We start from the raw sequence: 16,347 nt of genomic DNA on the forward strand, positions 1-16,347 counted from the left end.
AGAGGAGAGGAGAGGAGAGGAGAGGAGAGGAGAGGAGAGCAGTTCTGCTCTGTCAGGCCTGCAGTTCTGCGTGACAAGCCCTGAGCGAGCCCTGAGGCCTCCATACATGATACTACAGGCAGTATTGCTACTGGAAGGAAGGCTGCACTGGCAACAAATCCACACTGTCTTTTTGCAAAAAAGGGACTCTATTAGGTTGCTTACTCCCCTATTTTGTAGGTACAGGGACTGATTTGGAGCCAGCACCCCAAAGGCTTCCTCCAAAGGGCTGCACATATGCGGCTGTGTCACCCCCATGTCACAATGCCAGCACCCGGCAACGCAGTGGTCACCAGGCCCCACGCAGGATCCAGAGGAGCAGCCTCCCGTGTCCACTGCCAGAGCTGGCCCGGGGGCAGCCCCAGCACATCTGACAGGAAGCACTTGAGGAGCTGCTGGAATCACAGGCCAGGGGCTGAGGGAAGAAAACCTTGCATGAGGCTGCTGGAGGTTCTCCGCTGCAAGACAATCTGCTGGCAGGGCCACCATCCAAGCTCGGCTCATGGATGCAAATCCTTTTCAGCTGGATAGCAGTGGCAAGACCAAGGCAATTCCTTCTTGAGGAGTACTGCACAGCTCACCATCCTCATCTCCTACAGAGCAACGCTCAGGAGCCGTAAGAGATAGGATGTCGAGGGCTTGCAAGGGCTTGCAAGGGCTTGCAGTGCTTTGGAACACCCACTGGTGTCCTACATAAGGGACAGCAAGGATTCTTGCCCACAAGGTCTATCAGCTCAGAGGCACTTGGGCACTCTGGCAAGTCCGCCAGATAGCTCCAGCTCAAGGGAGGATAGGGCTTGGGCAGCTCCTGGGAAGCATGAGCAGCCTGTGGGACAAGGAGCCAGGTCTGGCTCACATGCTCAGGGAACAGCCCATGGCCAGCACTGGGCTCAGCAAGGAACTTTTTCCCCCGGGGCACATTGGCACTGGTCCCCGGCGGTTTTTTGCCTTCCTCTGCAGTTCTCAGCACGGCCCCTTGCCACCATTTCTTTGGGCCATTTGGCCTGGGAGCCGGCTGCTCATGCTCCACCATGCTGGCAGCCGCAGCTGCCACTTCTCAGCTCTCCCTGCAGCTAACACAAGCGCCTGGCAGGGACCAGAGCGCTTCTCATGCATCCCTGCCCAAGAAGCACAGCAGCCAAACAAGTTGTGGAAGGCAAAAAGTCTGCTCGTCATCGCTACATGTCACGCTTTGGAAGAGATGCCACGGTACCACTCACCTCTTCTTCCTCTTCTTCCTCTTCTTCTTCTTCTTCTTCTTCTTCTTCCTCTTTTGTGCATGGTCAGTCCCACAACTCCTTGTCAAGGTTCTCCCTCTGCAGGAACCGCGGACAGCTTGGCCTCTATTCCTGCTGCTGCTCTCTGCAGCTCTGGGACTTGCCTTTGTCAGCCTGCAAGGGATCTTTTCTCATGCTAAACTGAAGAATGCCTCAGCCTACTCCTGGCTACACTTGGGCTTGAGCTAATGCTTGTGAGCCTGGGTTCTGAAACAGAGTCACAAAGGGAAAAAAAATGACATGAAATAACATAACATGAATTAACATAAAATCAAGAAAATTAATAAATTAACAACAAAATAAAATAAAATTCATTGTGTTATGTGTCCTTGACATTGATTTTGGAACTGAACACCCTCTGTCCTTTCAGGCAAACAGTCTCTTAGATATTGGACTGGCGGACAGGAGAGAAGAGGAGAGGAGAGGAGAGGAGAGGAGAGGAGAGGAGAGGAGAGGAGAGGAGAGGAGAGGAGAGGAGAGGAGAGGAGAGGAGAGCAGTTCTGCTCTGTCAGGCCTGCAGTTCTGCGTGACAAGCCCTGAGCGAGCCCTGAGGCCTCCATACATGATACTACAGGCAGTATTGCTACTGGAAGGAAGGCTGCACTGGCAACAAATCCACACTGTCTTTTTGCAAAAAAGGGACTCTATTAGGTTGCTTACTCCCCTATTTTGTAGCTACAGGGACTGATTTGGAGCCAGCACCCCAAAGGCTTCCTCCAAAGGGCTGCACATATGCGGCTGTGTCACCCCCATGTCACAATGCCAGCACCCGGCAACGTAGTGGTCACCAGGCCCCACGCAGGATCCAGAGGAGCAGCCTCCCGTGTCCACTGCCAGAGCTGGCCCGGGGGCAGCCCCAGCACATCTCACAGGAAGCACTTGAGGAGCTGCTGGAATCACAGGCCAGGGGCTGAGGGAAGAAAACCTTGCATGAGGCTGCTGGAGGTTCTCCGCTGCAAGACAAGCTGCTGGCAGGGCCACCTTCCAAGCTCGGCTCATGGATGCAAATCCTTTTCAACTGGATAGCAGTGGCAAGACCAAGGCAATTCCTTCTTGAGGAGCACTGCACAGCTCACCATCCTCATCTCCTACACAGCAACGCTCAGGAGCCGTAAGAGATAGGATGTCGAGGGCTTGCAAGGGCTTGCAAGGGCTTGCAGTGCTTTGGAACACCCACTGGTGTCCTACACAGGGACAGCAAGGATTCTTGCCCACAAGGTCTATCAGCTCAGAGGCACTTGGGCACTCTGGCAAGTCCGCCAGATAGCTCCAGCTCAAGGGAGGATAGGGCTTGGGCAGCTCCTGGGAAGCATGAGCAGCCTGTGGGACAAGGAGCCAGGTCTGGCTCACATGCTCAGGGAACAGCCCATGGCCAGCACTGGGCTCAGCAAGGAACTTTTCCCCTGGGGCACGTTGGCACTGGTCCCCGGCGGTTTTTTGCCTTCCTCTGCAGTTCTCAGCACGGCCCCTTGCCACCATTTCTTTGGGCCATTTCGCCTGGGAGCCGGCTGCTCATGCTCCACCATGCTGGCAGCCGCAGCTGCCACTTCTCAGCTCTCCCTGCAGGTAACACAAGCGCCTGGCAGGGACCAGAGCGCTTCTCATGCATCCCTGCCCAAGAAGCACAGCAGCCAAACAAGTTGTGCAAGGCAAAAAGTCTGCTCGTCATCGCTACATGTCACGCTTTGGAAGAGATGCCACGGTACCACTCACCTCTTCTTCCTCTTCTTCCTCTTCTTCCTCTTCTTCTTCTTCTTCTTCTTCTTCTTCTTCTTCTTCCTCTTTTGTGCATGGTCAGTCCCACAACTCCTTGTCAAGGTTCTCCCTCTGCAGGAACCGCGGACAGCTTGGCCTCTATTCCTGCTGCTGCTCTCTGCAGCTCTGGGACTTGCCTTTGCCAGCCTGCAAGGGATCTTTTCTCAGGCTAAACTGAAGAATGCCTCAGCCTACTCCTGGCTACACTTGGGCTTGAGCTAATGCTTGTGAGCCTGGCTTCTGAAACAGAGTCACAAAGGGAAAAAAAATGACACGAAAAAACATAACATGAATTAACATAAAATCAAGAAAATTAATAAATTAACAACAAAATAAAATACAATTCATTGTGTTATGTGTCCTTGAAATTGATTTTGGAACTGAAAACCCTCTGTCCTTTCAGGCAAACAGTCTCTTAGATATTGGACTGGCGGACAGGAGAGGAGAGGAGAGGAGAGGAGAGGAGAGGAGAGGAGAGGAGAGGAGAGGAGAGGAGAGGAGAGGAAAGGAAAGGAGAGGAGAGGAGAGGAGAGGAGAGGAGAGGAGAGGAGAGGAGAAGAGAGGAGAGGAGAGGAGAGGAGAGGAGAGCAGTTCTGCTCTGTCAGGCCTGCAGTTCTGCGTGACAAGCCCTGAGCGAGCCCTGAGGTCTCCATACATGATACTACAGGCAGTATTGCTACTGGAAGTAAGGCTGCACTGGCAACAAATCCACACTGTCTTTTTGCAAAAAAGGGACTCTATTAGGTTGCTTACTCCCCTATTTTGTAGCTACAGGGACTGATTTGGAGACAGCACCCCAAAGGCTTCCTCCAAAGGGCTGCACATATGCGGCTGTGTCACCCCCATGTCACAATGCCAGCACCCGGCAACGCAGTGGTCACCAGGCCCCACGCAGGATCCAGAGGAGCAGCCTCCCGTGTCCACTGCCAGAGCTGGCCCGGGGGCAGCCCCAGCACATCTGACAGGAAGCACTTGAGGAGCTGCTGGAATCACAGGCCAGGGGCTGAGGGAAGAAAACCTTGCATGAGGCTGCTGGAGGTTCTCCGCTGCAAGACAATCTGCTGGCAGGGCCACCTTCCAAGCTCGGCTCATGGATGCAAATCCTTTTCAACTGGATAGCAGTGGCAAGACCAAGGCAATTCCTTCTTGAGGAGCACTGCACAGCTCACCATCCTCATCTCCTACACAGCAACGCTCAGGAGCCGTAAGAGATAGGATGTCGAGGGCTTGCAAGGGCTTGCAAGGGCTTGCAGTGCTTTGGAACACCCACTGGTGTCCTACACAGGGACAGCAAGGATTCTTGCCCACAAGGTCTATCAGCTCAGAGGCACTTGGGCACTCTGGCAAGTCCGCCAGATAGCTCCAGCTCAAGGGAGGATAGGGCTTGGGCAGCTCCTGGGAAGCATGAGCAGCCTGTGGGACAAGGAGCCAGGTCTGGCTCACATGCTCAGGGAACAGCCCATGGCCAGCACTGGGCTCAGCAAGGAACTTTTCCCCTGGGGCACGTTGGCACTGGTCCCCGGCGGTTTTTTGCCTTCCTCTGCAGTTCTCAGCACGGCCCCTTGCCACCATTTCTTTGGGCCATTTGGCCTGGGAGCCGGCTGCTCATGCTCCACCATGCTGGCAGCCGCAGCTGCCACTTCTCAGCTCTCCCTGCAGCTAACACAAGCGCCTGGCAGGGACCAGAGCGCTTCTCATGCATCCCTGCCCAAGAAGCACAGCAGCCAAACAAGTTGTGCAAGGCAAAAAGTCTGCTCGTCATGGCTACATGTCACGCTTTGGAAGAGATGCCACGGTACCACTCACCTCTTCTTCCTCTTCTTCCTCTTCTTCCTCTTCTTCTTCTTCTTCTTCTTCTTCTTCTTCTTCCTCTTTTGTGCATGGTCAGTCCCACAACTCCTTGTCAAGGTTCTCCCTCTGCAGGAACCGCGGACAGCTTGGCCTCTATTCCTGCTGCTGCTCTCTGCAGCTCTGGGACTTGCCTTTGCCAGCCTGCAAGGGATCTTTTCTCAGGCTAAACTGAAGAATGCCTCAGCCTACTCCTGGCTACACTTGGGCTTGAGCTAATGCTTGTGAGCCTGGGTTCTGAAACAGAGTCACAAAGGGAAAAAAAATGACATGAAATAACATAACACGAATTAACATCAAATCAAGAACCTACAAAACAGGGGAGTAAGCAACCTAATAGAGTCCATTCTTTGCAAAAAGACAGTGTGGATTTGTTGCCAGTGCAGCCTTCCTTCCAGTAGCAATATTGCCTGTAGTATCATGTATGGAGGCCTCAGGGCTCGCTCAGGGCTTGTCACGCAGAACTGCAGGCCTGACAGAGCACAACTGCTCTCCTCTCCTCTCCTCTCCTCTCCTCTCCTCTCCTCTCCTCTCCTCTTCTCTCCTGTCCGCCAGTCCAATATCTAAGAGACTGTTTGCCTGAAAGGACAGAGGGTTTTCAGTTCCAAAATCAATGTCAAGGACACATAACACAATGAATTTTATTTTATGTTGTTGTTAATTTATTAATTTTCTTGATTTGATGTTAATTCATGTTATGTTATTTCATGTCATTTTTTTTCCCTTTGTGACTCTGTTTCAGAACCCAGGCTCACAAGCATTAGCTCAAGCCCAAGTGTAGCCAGGAGTAGGCTGAGGCATTCTTCAGTTTAGCCTGAGAAAAGATCCCTTGCAGGCTGGCAAAGGCAAGTCCCAGAGCTGCAGAGAGCAGCAGCAGGAATAGAGGCCAAGCTGTCCGCGGTTCCTGCAGAGGGAGAACCTTGACAAGGAGTTGTGGGACTGACCATGCACAAAAGAGGAGGAAGAACAGGAAGAAGAAGAAGAAGAAGAGGCAGAAGAGGAAGAAGAGGTGAGTGGTACCGTGGCATCTCTTCCAAAGCGTGACATGTAGCCATGACGAGCAGACTTTTTGCCTTCCACAACTTGTTTGGCTGCTGTGCTTCTTGGGCAGGGATGCATGAGAAGCGCTCTGGTCCCTGCCAGACGCTTGTGTTAGCTGCAGGGAGAGCTGAGAAGTGGCAGCTGCGGCTGCCAGCATGGTGGAGCATGAGCAGCCGGCTCCCAGGCCAAATGGCCCAAAGAAATGGTGGCAAGAGGCGGTGCTGAGAACTGCAGAGGAAGGCAAAAAACTGCCGGGGACCAGTGCCAATGTGCCCCGGGGGAAAAAGTTCCTTGCTGAGCCCAGTGCTGGCCATGGGCTGTTCCCTGAGCATGTGAGCCAGACCTGGCTCCTTGTCCCACAGGCTGCTCATGCTTGCCAGGAGCTGCCCAAGCCCTATCCTCCCTTGAGCTGGAGCTATCTGGCGGACTTGCCAGAGTGCCCAAGTGCCTCTGAGCTGATAGACCTTGTGGGCAAGAATCCTTGCTGTCCCTGTGTAGGACACCAGTGGGTGTTCCAAAGCACTGCAAGCCCTTGCAAGCCCTCGACATCCTAACTCTTACGGCTCCTGAGCGTTGCTCTGTGGGAGATGAGGATGGTGAGCTGTGCCGTGCTCCTCAAGAAGGAATTGCCTTGGTCTTGCCACTGCTATCCAGTTGAAAAGGATTTGCATCCATGAGCCGAGCTTGGAAGGTGGCCCTGCCAGCAGATTGTCTTGCAGCGGAGAACCTCCAGCAGCCTCATGCAAGGTTTTCTTCCCTCAGCCCCTGGCCTGTGATTCCAGCAGCTCCTCAAGTGCTTCCTGTCAGATGTGCTGGGGCTGCCCCCGGGCCAGCTCTGGCAGTGGACACGGGAGGCTGCTCCTCTGGGTCCTGCATGGGGCCTCGTGACTACTGCGTTGCCGGGTGCTGGCATTGTGACATGGGGGTGACACAGCCGCATATGTGCAGCCCTTTGGAGGAAGCCTTTGGGGTGCTGGCTCCAAATCAGTCCCTGTACCTACAAAATAGGGGAGTAAGCAACCTAATAGAGTCCCTTTTTTGCAAAAAGACAGTGTGGATTTGTTGCCAGTGCAGCCTTCCTTCCAGTAGCAATACTGCCTGTAGTATCATGTATGGAGGCCTCAGGGCTCGCTCAGGGCTTGTCACACAAAACTGCAGGCCTGAGAGAGCAGAATTGCTCTCCTCTCCTCTCCTCTCCTCTCCTCTCCTCTCCTCTCCTCTCCTCTCCTCTCCTCTCCTCTTCTCTTCTCTCCTGTCCGCCAGTCCAATATCTAAGAGACTGTTTGCCTGAAAGGACAGAGGGGTTTCAGTTCCAAAATCATTTTCAAGGACACATAACACAATTAATTTGATTTTATTTTGTTGTTAATTTATTAGTATTCTTGATTTTATGTTAATTCATGTGATGTTTCTTCGTGTCATTTTTTTTCCCTTTGTGACTCTGTTTCAGAACCCAGGCTCACAAGCATTAGCTCAAGCCCAAGTGTAGCCAGGAGTAGGCTGAGGCATTCTTCAGTTTAGCCTGAGAAAAGATCCCTTGCAGGCTGGCAAAGGCAAGTCCCAGAGCTGCAGAGAGCAGCAGCAGGAATAGAGGCCAAGCTGTCCGCGGTTCCTGCAGAGGGAGAACCTTGACAAGGAGTTGTGGGACTGACCATGCACAAAAGAGGAGGAAGAACAGGAAGAAGAAGAAGAAGAAGAGGAAGAAGAGGAAGAAGAGGTGAGTGGTACCGTGGCATCTCTTCCAAAGCGTGACATGTAGCGATGACGAGCAGACTTTTTGCCTTCCACAATTTGTTTGGCTGCTGTGCTTCTTGGCCAGGGATGCATGAGAAGCGCTCTGGTCCCTGCCAGGCGCTTGTGTTAGCTGCAGGGAGAGCTGAGAAGTGGCAGCTGCGGCTGCCAGCATGGTAGAGCATGAGCAGCCGGCTCCCAGGCCAAATGGCCCAAAGAAATGGTGGCAAGAGGCGGTGCTGAGAACTGCAGAGGAAGGCAAAAAACTGCCGGGGACCAGTGCCAATGTGCCCCGGGGGAAAAAGTTCCTTGCTGAGCCCAGTGCTGGCCATGGGCTGTTCCCTGAGCATGTGAGCCAGACCTGGCTCCTTGTCCCACAGGCTGCTCATGCTTGCCAGGAGCTGCCCAAGCCCTATCCTCCCTTGAGCTGGAGCTATCTGGCGGACTTGCCAGAGTGCCCAACTGCCTCTGAGCTGATAGACCTTGTGGGCAAGAATCCTTGCTGTCCCTGTGTAGGACACCAGTGGGTGTTCCAAAGCACTGCAAGCCCTTGCAAGCCCTCGACCTCCTATCTCTTATGGCTCCTGAGCGTTGCTCTGTGGGAGATGAGGATGGTGAGCTGTGCCGTGCTCCTCAAGAAGGAATTGCCTTGGTCTTGCCACTGCTATCCAGTTGAAAAGGATTTGCATCCATGAGCCGAGCTTGGAAGGTGGCCCTGCCAGCAGATTGTCTTGCAGCGGAGAACCTCCAGCAGCCTCATGCAAGGTTTTCTTCCCTCAGCCCCTGGCCTGTGATTCCAGCAGCTCCTCAAGTGCTTCCTGTCAGATGTGCTGGGGCTGCCCCCGGGCCAGCTCTGGCAGTGGACACGGGAGGCTGCTCCTCTGGATCCTGCGTGGGGCCTGGTGACCATTGCGCTACCGGGTGCTGGCATTGTGACATGGGGGTGACACAGCCGCATATGTGCAGCCCTTTGGAGGAAGCCTTTGGGGTGCTGGCTCCAAATCAGTCCCTGTACCTACAAAATAGGGGAGTAAGCAACCTAATAGAGTCCCTTTTTTGCAAAAAGACAGTGTGGATTTGTTGCCAGTGCAGCCTTCCTTCCAGTAGCAATACTGCCTGTAGTATCATGTATGGAGGCCTCAGGGCTCGCTCAGGGCTTGTCACACAAAACTGCAGGCCTGAGAGAGCAGAATTGCTCTCCTCTCCTCTCCTCTCCTCTCCTCTCCTCTCCTCTCCTCTCCTCTCCTCTCCTCTCCTCTCTTCTCCTCTCCTCTCCTCTCCTCTTCTCTTCTCTCCTGTCCGCCAGTCCAATATCTAAGAGACTGTTTGCCTGAAAGGACAGAGGGGTTTCAGTTCCAAAATCATTTTCAAGGACACATAACACAATTAATTTGATTTTATTTTGTTGTTAATTTATTAGTATTCTTGATTTTATGTTAATTCATGTGATGTTTCTTCGTGTCATTTTTTTTCCCTTTGTGACTCTGTTTCAGAACCCAGGCTCACAAGCATTAGCTCAAGCCCAAGTTTAGCCAGGAGTAGGCTGAGGCATTCTTCAGTTTAGCCTGAGAAAAGATCCCTTGCAGGCTGGCAAAGGCAAGTCCCAGAGCTGCAGAGAGCAGCAGCAGGAATAGAGGCCAAGCTGTCCGCGGTTCCTGCAGAGGGAGAACCTTGACAAGGAGTTGTGGGACTGACCATGCACAAAAGAGGAGGAAGAACAGGAAGAAGAAGAAGAAGAAGAGGAAGAAGAGGAAGAAGAGGTGAGTGGTACCGTGGCATCTCTTCCAAAGCGTGACATGTAGCGATGACGAGCAGACTTTTTGCCTTCCACAATTTGTTTGGCTGCTGTGCTTCTTGGCCAGGGATGCATGAGAAGCGCTCTGGTCCCTGCCAGGCGCTTGTGTTAGCTGCAGGGAGAGCTGAGAAGTGGCAGCTGCGGCTGCCAGCATGGTGGAGCATGAGCAGCCGGCTCCCAGGCCAAATGGCCCAAAGAAATGGTGGCAAGAGGCGGTGCTGAGAACTGCAGAGGAAGGCAAAAAACTGCCGGGGACCAGTGCCAATGTGCCCCGGGGGAAAAAGTTCCTTGCTGAGCCCAGTGCTGGCCATGGGCTGTTCCCTGAGCATGTGAGCCAGACCTGGCTCCTTGTCCCACAGGCTGCTCATGCTTGCCAGGAGCTGCCCAAGCCCTATCCTCCCTTGAGCTGGAGCTATCTGGCGGACTTGCCAGAGTGCCCAAGTGCCTCTGAGCTGATAGACCTTGTGGGCAAGAATCCTTGCTGTCCCTGTGTAGGACACCAGTGGGTGTTCCAAAGCACTGCAAGCCCTTGCAAGCCCTCGACCTCCTATCTCTTACGGCTCCTGAGCGTTGCTCTGTGGGAGATGAGGATGGTGAGCTGTGCCGTGCTCCTCAAGAAGGAATTGCCTTGGTCTTGCCACTGCTATCCAGTTGAAAAGGATTTGCATCCATGAGCCGAGCTTGGAAGGTGGCCCTGCCAGCAGATTGTCTTGCAGCGGAGAACCTCCAGCAGCCTCATGCAAGGTTTTCTTCCCTCAGCCCCTGGCCTGTGATTCCAGCAGCTCCTCAAGTGCTTCCTGTCAGATGTGCTGGGGCTGCCCCCGGGCCAGCTCTGGCAGTGGACACGGGAGGCTGCTCCTCTGGATCCTGCGTGGGGCCTGGTGACCATTGCGCTACCGGGTGCTGGCATTGTGACATGGGGGTGACACAGCCGCATATGTGCAGCCCTTTGGAGGAAGCCTTTGGGGTGCTGGCTCCAAATCAGTCCCTGTACCTACAAAATAGGGGAGTAAGCAACCTAATAGAGTCCCTTTTTTGCAAAAAGACAGTGTGGATTTGTTGCCAGTGCAGCCTTCCTTCCAGTAGCAATACTGCCTGTAGTATCATGTATGGAGGCCTCAGGGCTCGCTCAGGGCTTGTCACGCAGAACTGCAGGCCTGAGAGAGCAGAATTGCTCTCCTCTCCTCTCCTCTCCTCTCCTCTCCTCTCCTCTCCTCTCCTCTCCTCTCCTCTCTTCTCCTCTCCTCTCCTCTCCTCTTCTCTTCTCTCCTGTCCGCCAGTCCAATATCTAAGAGACTGTTTGCCTGAAAGGACAGAGGGGTTTCAGTTCCAAAATCATTTTCAAGGTCACATAACACAATTAATTTGATTTTATTTTGTTGTTAATTTATTAGTATTCTTGATTTTATGTTAATTCATGTGATGTTTCTTCGTGTCATTTTTTTTCCTTTTGTGACTCTGTTTCAGAACCCAGGCTCACAAGCATTAGCTCAAGCCCAAGTGTAGCCAGGAGTAGGCTGAGGCATTCTTCAGTTTAGCCTGAGAAAAGATCCCTTGAAGGCTGGCAAAGGCAAGTCCCAGAGCTGCAGAGAGCAGCAGCAGGAATAGAGGCCAAGCTGTCCGCGCTTCCTGCAGAGGGAGAACCTTGACAAGGAGTTGTGGGACTGACCATGTACAAAAGAGGAGGAAGAACAGGAAGAAGAAGAAGAAGAAGAGGAAGAAGAGGAAGAAGAGGTGAGTGGTACCGTGGCATCTCTTCCAAAGCGTGACATGTAGCCATGACGAGCAGACTTTTTGCCTTCCACAACTTGTTTGGCTGCTGTGCTTCTTGGGCAGGGATGCATGAGAAGCGCTCTGGTCCCTGCCAGGCGCTTGTGTTAGCTGCAGGGAGAGCTGAGAAGTGGCAGCTGCGGCTGCCAGCATGGTGGAGCATGAGCAGCCGGCTCCCAGGCCAAATGGCCCATTTCTTTGGTGGCAAGAGGCGGTGCTGAGAACTGCAGAGGAAGGCAAAAAACTGCCGGGGACCAGTGCCAATGTGCCCCGGGGGAAAAAGTTCCTTGCTGAGCCCAGTGCTGGCCATGGGCTGTTCCCTGAGCATGTGAGCCAGACCTGGCTCCTTGTCCCACAGGCTGCTCATGCTTCCCAGGAGCTGTCCAAGCCCTATCCTCCCTTGAGCTGGAGCTATCTGGCGGACTTGCCAGAGTGCCCAAGTGCCTCTGAGCTGATAGACCTTGTGGGCAAGAATCCTTGCTGTCCCTGTGTAGGACACCAGTGGGTGTTCCAAAGCACTGCAAGCCCTTGCAAGCCCTCGACCTCCTATCTCTTACGGCTCCTGAGCGTTGCTCTGTGGGAGATGAGGATGGTGAGCTGTGCCGTGCTCCTCAAGAAGGAATTGCCTTGGTCTTGCCACTGCTATCCAGTTGAAAAGGATTTGCATCCATGAGCCGAGCTTGGAAGGTGGCCCTGCCAGCAGATTGTCTTGCAGCGGAGAACCTCCAGCAGCCTCATGCAAGGTTTTCTTCCCTCAGCCCCTGGCCTGTGATTCCAGCAGCTCCTCAAGTGCTTCCTGTCAGATGTGCTGGGGCTGCCCCCGGGCCAGCTCTGGCAGTGGACACGGGAGGCTGCTCCTCTGGATCCTGCATGGGGCCTCGTGACCACTGCGTTGCCGGGTGCTGGCATTGTGACATGGGGCTGACACAGCCGCATATGTGCAGCCCTTTGGAGGAAGCCTTTGGGGTGCTGGCTCCAAATCAGACCCTGTAGCTACAAAATAGGGGAGTAAGCAACCTAATAGAGTCCCTTTTTTGCAAAAAGACAGTGTGGATTTGTTGCCAGTGCAGCCTTCCTTCCAGTAGCAATACTGCCTGTAGTATCATGTATGGAGGCCTCAGGGCTCGCTCAGGGCTTGTCACGCAGAACTGCAGGCCTGACAGAGCAGAATTGCTCTCCTCTCCTCTCCTCTCCTCTCCTCTCCTCTCCTCTCTTCTCCTCTCCTCTCCTCTCCTCTTCTCTTCTCTCCTGTCCGCCAGTCCAATATCTAAGAGACTGTTTGCCTGAAAGGACAGAGGGGTTTCAGTTCCAAAATCATTTTCAAGGACACATAACACAATTAATTTGATTTTATTTTGTTGTTAATTTATTAGTTTTCTTGATTTTATGTTAATTCATGTGATGTTTCTTCGTGTCATTTTTTTTCCCTTTGTGACTCTGTTTCAGAAGCCAGGCTCACAAGCATTAGCTCAAGCCCAAGTGTAGCCAGGAGTAGGCTGAGGCATTCTTCAGTTTAGCCTGAGAAAAGATCCCTTGCAGGCTGGCAAAGGCAAGTCCCAGAGCTGCAGAGAGCAGCAGCAGGAATAGAGGCCAAGCTGTCCGCGGTTCCTGCAGAGGGAGAACCTTGACAAGGAGTTGTGGGACTGACCATGCACAAAAGAGGAGGAAGAACAGGAAGAAGAAGAAGAAGAAGAGGAAGAAGAGGAAGAAGAGGTGAGTGGTACCGTGGCATCTCTTCCAAAGCGTGACATGTAGCGATGACGAGCAGACTTTTTGCCTTGCACAACTTGTTTGGCTGCTGTGCTTCTTGGGCAGGGATGCATGAGAAGCGCTCTGGTCCCTGCCAGGCGCTTGTGTTAGCTGCAGGGAGAGCTGAGAAGTGGCAGCTGCGGCTGCCAGCATGGTGGAGCATGAGCAGCCGGCTCCCAGGCCAAATGGCCCAAAGAAATGGTGGCAAGGGGCGGTGCTGAGAACTGCAGAGGAAGGCAAAAAACTGCCGGGGACCAGTGCCAATGTGCCCCGGGGGAAAAAGTTCCTTGCTGAGCCCAGTGCTGGCCATGGGCTGTTCCCTGAGCATGTGAGCCAGACCTGGCTCCTTGTCCCACAGGCTGCTCATGCTTCCCAGGAGCTGCCCAAGCCCTATCCTCCCTTGAGCTGGAGCTATCTGGCGGACTTGCCAGAGTGCCCAAGTGCCTCTGAGCTGATAGACCTTGTGGGCAAGAATCCTTGCTGTCCCTGTGTAGGACACCAGTGGGTGTTCCAAAGCACTGCAAGCCCTTGCAAGCCCTCGACCTCCTATCTCTTACGGCTCCTGAGCGTTGCTCTGTGGGAGATGAGGATGGTGAGCTGTGCCGTGCTCCTCAAGAAGGAATTGCCTTGGTCTTGCCACTGCTATCCAGTTGAAAAGGATTTGCATCCATGAGCCAAGCTTGGAAGGTGGCCCTGCCAGCAGATTGTCTTGCAGCGGAGAACCTCCAGCAGCCTCATGCAAGGTTTTCTTCCCTCAGCCCCTGGCCTGTGATTCCAGCAGCTCCTCAAGTGCTTCCTGTCAGATGTGCTGGGGCTGCCCCCGGGCCAGCTCTGGCAGTGGACACGGGAGGCTGCTCCTCTGGATCCTGCATGGGGCCTCGTGACCACTGCGTTGCCGGGTGCTGGCATTGTGACATGGGGCTGACACAGCCGCATATGTGCAGCCCTTTGGAGGAAGCCTTTGGGGTGCTGGCTCCAAATCAGACCCTGTAGCTACAAAATAGGGGAGTAAGCAACCTAATAGAGTCCCTTTTTTGCAAAAAGACAGTGTGGATTTGTTGCCAGTGCAGCCTTCCTTCCAGTAGCAATACTGCCTGTAGTATCATGTATGGAGGCCTCAGGGCTCGCTCAGGGCTTGTCACGCAGAACTGCAGGCCTGACAGAGCAGAATTGCTCTCCTCTCCTCTCCTCTCCTCTCCTCTCCTCTCTTCTCCTCTCCTCTCCTCTCCTCTTCTCTTCTCTCCTGTCCGCCAGTCCAATATCTAAGAGACTGTTTGCCTGAAAGGACAGAGGGGTTTCAGTTCCAAAATCATTTTCAAGGACACATAACACAATTAATTTGATTTTATTTTGTTGTTAATTTATTAGTTTTCTTGATTTTATGTTAATTCATGTGATGTTTCTTCGTGTCATTTTTTTTCCCTTTGTGACTCTGTTTCAGAACCCAGGCTCACAAGCATTAGCTCAAGCCCAAGTGTAGCCAGGAGTAGGCTGAGGCATTCTTCAGTTTAGCCTGAGAAAAGATCCCTTGCAGGCTGGCAAAGGCAAGTCCCAGAGCTGCAGAGAGCAGCAGCAGGAATAGAGGCCAAGCTGTCCGCGGTTCCTGCAGAGGGAGAACCTTGACAAGGAGTTGTGGGACTGACCATGCACAAAAGAGGAGGAAGAACAGGAAGAAGAAGAAGAAGAAGAGGAAGAAGAGGAAGAAGAGGTGAGTGGTACCGTGGCATCTCTTCCAAAGCGTGACATGTAGCGATGACGAGCAGACTTTTTGCCTTCCACAACTTGTTTGGCTGCTGTGCTTCTTGGCCAGGGATGCATGAGAAGCGCTCTGGTCCCTGCCAGGCGCTTGTGTTAGCTGCAGGGAGAGCTGAGAAGTGGCAGCTGCGGCTGCCAGCATGGTGGAGCATGAGCAGCCGGCTCCCAGGCCAAATGGCCCAAAGAAATGGTGGCAAGGGGCGGTGCTGAGAACTGCAGAGGAAGGCAAAAAACTGCCGGGGACCAGTGCCAATGTGCCCCGGGGGAAAAAGTTCCTTGCTGAGCCCAGTGCTGGCCATGGGCTGTTCCCTGAGCATGTGAGCCAGACCTGGCTCCTTGTCCCACAGGCTGCTCATGCTTCCCAGGAGCTGCCCAAGCCCTATCCTCCCTTGAGCTGGAGCTATCTGGCGGACTTGCCAGAGTGCCCAAGTGCCTCTGAGCTGATAGACCTTGTGGGCAAGAATCCTTGCTGTCCCTGTGTAGGACACCAGTGGGTGTTCCAAAGCACTGCAAGCCCTTGCAAGCCCTCGACCTCCTATCTCTTACGGCTCCTGAGCGTTGCTCTGTGGGAGATGAGGATGGTGAGCTGTGCCGTGCTCCTCAAGAAGGAATTGCCTTGGTCTTGCCACTGCTATCCAGTTGAAAAGGATTTGCATCCATGAGCCGAGCTTGGAAGGTGGCCCTGCCAGCAGATTGTCTTGCAGCGGAGAACCTCCAGCAGCCTCATGCAAGGTTTTCTTCCCTCAGCCCCTGGCCTGTGATTCCAGCAGCTCCTCAAGTGCTTCCTGTCAGATGTGCTGGGGCTGCCCCCGGGCCAGCTCTGGCAGTGGACACGGGAGGCTGCTCCTCTGGATCCTGCATGGGGCCTCGTGACCACTGCGTTGCCGGGTGCTGGCATTGTGACATGGGGCTGACACAGCCGCATATGTGCAGCCCTTTGGAGGAAGCCTTTGGGGTGCTGGCTCCAAATCAGACCCTGTAGCTACAAAATAGGGGAGTAAGCAACCTAATAGAGTCCCTTTTTTGCAAAAAGACAGTGTGGATTTGTTGCCAGTGCAGCCTTCCTTCCAGTAGCAATACTGCCTGTAGTATCATGTATGGAGGCCTCAGGGCTCGCTCAGGGCTTGTCACGCAGAACTGCAGGCCTGACAGAGCAGAATTGCTCTCCTCTCCTCTCCTCTCCTCTCCTCTCCTCTCTTCTCCTCTCCTCTCCTCTCCTCTTCTCTTCTCTCCTGTCCGCCAGTCCAATATCTAAGAGACTGTTTGCCTGAAAGGACAGAGGGGTTTCAGTTCCAAAATCATTTTCAAGGACACATAACACAATTAATTTGATTTTATTTTGTTGTTAATTTATTAGTTTTCTTGATTTTATGTTAATTCATGTGATGTTTCTTCGTGTCATTTTTTTTCCCTTTGTGACTCTGTTTCAGAAGCCAGGCTCACAAGCATTAGCTCAAGCCCAAGTGTAGCCAGGAGTAGGCTGAGGCATTCTTCAGTTTAGCCTGAGAAAAGATCCCTTGCAGGCTGGCAAAGGCAAGTCCCAGAGCTGCAGAGAGCAGCAGCAGGAATAGAGGCCAAGCTGTCCGC

This window comes from Caloenas nicobarica, chromosome 9 (genome assembly GCF_036013445.1).
Source record: "Caloenas nicobarica isolate bCalNic1 chromosome 9, bCalNic1.hap1, whole genome shotgun sequence".
Lineage (NCBI taxonomy): Eukaryota > Metazoa > Chordata > Aves > Columbiformes > Columbidae > Caloenas > Caloenas nicobarica.